Here is a 4,114-nt window from a genome sequence, read left to right on the forward strand (position 1 = left end):
TGGTTTTGATGATATATGTGTCAAATTTCCGAGGCCAGTTGTTCATTGGGTCCGTGGCGCATAGGCCTTCGTATGCACTGAAGGGCTGCCTTGGAGTCACTAAGACTGTCCATTGTTGCGGTGGCTCTTGCTTAATGAAATCAAGTGCAGCACGGAGTGCCGCGAGTTCTGCACCCGTCGATATGGTCACACATGAAGTTCTTAATTTGATTTCCTCAGATTTTGCCGGCATGATGACTGCAGCAGCAGAGCTGTTGAGTTTCACCGAACCATCTGTGTAGACATGTTGCCGGAATCTGTGCACGTTGTGAATGTGCTCCAAAGTTGCTTGTTTCAAAGCTTGCAATGGCGCTCCAGCTTTATTTCTGATTCCTGGAATTGTCAGTTGCACTTGCGGCCGGCGCAGACACCACAATGGATCTGACAATCGTGTAGCGGGCGTAAATTCTGATGGCAAGTAGGACTAATGTCTTACAATAGTTTTAGCAAAAGTTGAAAGTGGCCTTTTTGCTAGCAAGCAAGCAAGATGGTGTGAGGGAATCCGAGTCAGGTGTCGGATGTGTGCTCTCAGGACATCTGTATCAATGTAGACTGTCAAAGGAGCGTCTCTGGCTATGGCCATTGTAGCAGTCGATGACGTAGTTTTGGGGAGACCGAGACAAGTTCTGAGTGCTTGTGCTTGCACGCTCTGGAGTTTGCGGATATTTGTAGTGCAAGTATTTTCTAATACAGGTAAGCTGTACCGCAGGAAGCCCAAAAACAGTGCTTTATATAGTTGTAACATTGATGGTACGGTTGCGCCAAAGGACTTCCCGCCGAGAAATGTAAGAAGGTCCACAGTGGCGGCCAAACGCTTTGTCATGTACGAGATGTGAGGGCTCCAAGACAAGTCTCTATCAGTGATGACGCCAAGAAATCGGTGCGTTCGTCTATATCGTATAATTTGGTCATTATTCCGCAAAGCATACGGGGCCATCGCTTTGCGAGTAAAAGCAACGAGTGCACATTTCTCAGCTGAAAGCTCCAGGCCTTGTCTTCTTAGGTATGTTGACACAGCCGTTGAAGCTTTCTGAAGTCGTGCGCGGACTTGTACACGTGTCACGCCTGAAGCCCATATGCAAATGTCGTCTGCATATACGGAGAGCTGAACGGTTTGCGGTAACGAATCAGCGAGACTAACGAGCACAAGGTTGAAAAGGGTAGGGCTGAGTACTCTGCCTTGCGGTACACCACGACTGGTATAGCTAGACGGCGTTGGTCCGTCTTCAGTCAAAATACAGAAAGATCTGCCATTAAAATAGTTGCCTATCCAGCGAAAGGTGTGTTCATCAATCCCTACAGCTTCTAAGGCGGCCAGAATTGCATCATGGTCTACATTGTCGTACCCACCTTTAACATCAAGGAATAGGGCCGCAGTGATTCGTTTAAGATGTTTCTGGTGTTGTACGTATGTTACAAGGTAGATAACGCTATCTATTGACGAGCGGCCGCATCGAAACCCAGCCATTACCTCTGGATAGACGTTGTAAAATTCAAAGTACCATTCTAACCATGTAAGGATCATTCTCTCCATTACCTTTCCGACACAGCTGCCCATTGCTATTGGATGGTAAGATGACAATTCCAATGGGGATTTGCCAGCCTTGAGGAGTGGAACAAGCCGACTGGATTTCCACGTGGTAAGGACCGGGCTGTCACGCCATGATGCGTTGTATAGGCCAAGAAGGGCATCTGTGGCCTCTTGACCAAGGTTTTCAAGCGCAGAATATCTGATGCCATCGGGTCCTGTTGACGAAGTCCGCCTGCACCCAGCAAGTGCGGTCTTCAGCTCTTCGATGGAGAATGGAGCGTCCATACGAGGATCTCGGGAGCAAGGGGGGACAATGGGAATAGGTGCTCAAGGTGAATATGCGAACGCCGGACCCGTTGTCCTTGCGCAGTAATCTTCGGCTACGTCAACTTCTCAGCGTCCTTGATGTAGGGCTAGAGATTTACATGGACGGCGCCGTTGAACAGCTGTTCGAAGTCTGCGCATTGTTCTCCAGACAACCGACAGAGGTTTACGCAGATCGAGGGACTCACAAAAGGATTTCCAGCGTTGATCTTGCAGTACAGCAAGGCGACGCTGAATTTTCTTTTGAATGCGTCTCACCTCTCTAAGGTCGTAGACCGATTTAGTCCGTCTGTACCGTCGCTCCGTTCGCCGGCGGATTTCACGGAGGCTCTGTATTTTCGCATCAAAATCGGTGTATTTCTCTAATGGCCGAAATGAACGCATAGCATCTTGCATAGCCTTGGCGATCTCGAATGCTAGTGTGGACGAAATGCCTTCGTGGCATGCGTCTTCCTTAAGTGATTTAAACACGGGCCAATCTATTGTTTGTTTAAAATTTGATGGATCGGATTTGGCTAGGCCTTTTATCTTCAGGTAGGTAGGAATGTGGTGGCTTCCGTGGGCTTCTATATCTGCGAACCAATGGACGCAGCGAGTGAGGCATCGCGAAACAAAAGCTAAGTCTAAACAACTACTGTGCGTCCGACCGCGCAGAAACGTGGGGATGCCATCATTTATACAGGAAAGTTCATGGTCGCAAGCAAAGGACACGAGGTTTCTTCCTTTAGAATTTACCTTGTTGCTTCCCCAAAGTGAATGATGTGCTTTGAACAACAATCCATTGACCAGGAGTCGCATCTATAATGTCACTGAGTGTCTGTCTATCGAAACGACTTTATGGAGAAAGGTAAGCGCACGCTAAAGTAAACGCAAGTTTCTCTTTTTTCACGGTCAAACAGACATACTGATTACTGTCATGTGGCCGCACTGGATGAACAACGTAAGTTAGTTCACACCGTATGTAGATGATCACTTTGCTAATGTCATTACAAGTCGATGACACATGAGGTTCATAGCCTGAGATCTGGACGGGTTTCTGTAGGTTCGCTTCACAGACGACAATAATGGGGAATCGATTGGTGAGAACGTAATGGCGAAAAGCAGAAATACGGGATTTCAGTACACGGGCATTCCATTGCGTAACAGATGCTTCCTTGACTTGTTTGAAGAACGGCTGACGCGGTAGAGCCATTGTGCTTGCTACTCGAGGCTCGCAAGAACCGGATACAGGCCGTCCAGCACTTGTAGTGCACCTCGAGCAGATGGCGTTTGCGTGTCATTTATCAACACGCGAATGACTTTCATTAGAGATTTGATTATGGCGATTACTTGCTTGTCTTGACCTCGCACGTGATCTGTGCCGTCATTGGTGCGTCGGTGGTCCACCGTTGATCTTTGTTGTGCTGGAGGACTTAATGTCGAAAGTGCAGGCCAGTCGTTTGCAGTAGACGTATTCAGTGCGTCACGAGACACCGTGTTGTTAGTGTGGGTGAGCGCCTTGGGAGCACCAGCTGCAGGAAGTAGCGTCTGTATCACGACGGTATCAGTATTTCTAGTAGACGAAGATCGCCTGCGGTGATGGCGGGCACGACGCCGTCACACTTTGGCGGCGGCCTCTCTGTGAGTTGAGTTGTCTCTCACCATTTGTTTTGGGACTTTCAGCTCTGTCTTGTGTCTCGGGCAGTCTTTCGACAATGCTTCATGGGGACAAGAGCAATTGGCACACTTTAAATCAGTCGCACGGCAAGTATCAGCGGGGTGCTGCTCAGAACATTTTGGGCACACGGTCGAATTTTCGCATATGCCGCTGACATGCCCGATGTTCAAACAATTACGGCACTGAAGAGGTCTTGAAACGAACGGTTGCACTGGATGACGAAAGAATCCAACTTTCACGTGTGACGGCAAGCTACCTCCCTTGAATGTTATCCTCACACAACGTGATTCTCCTATGCGACGGATTTCACTAATAGTTGTATCTGCTGTGGCGGGTTTGACCAAAATAGGCAGATCGTTGTCGTTGATTGACTCATCGACATCATAAATCCCACTTGATGTAGTATCGCTATCCTGTGGTATTATGGTGCGAACATTTATATTGCCCAGCATTCTGACTGTACTCAAGATATCCAATGCTGATCTGTTCTTAACATCAACCGCGAGAATGTTCTTACGGGTGTTAATTCTCATATCCGTAATTTCATTTGGAACAAGAGCCTC

This window comes from Dermacentor andersoni, chromosome 3 (assembly GCF_023375885.2).
Source record: "Dermacentor andersoni chromosome 3, qqDerAnde1_hic_scaffold, whole genome shotgun sequence".
NCBI lineage: Eukaryota > Metazoa > Arthropoda > Arachnida > Ixodida > Ixodidae > Dermacentor > Dermacentor andersoni.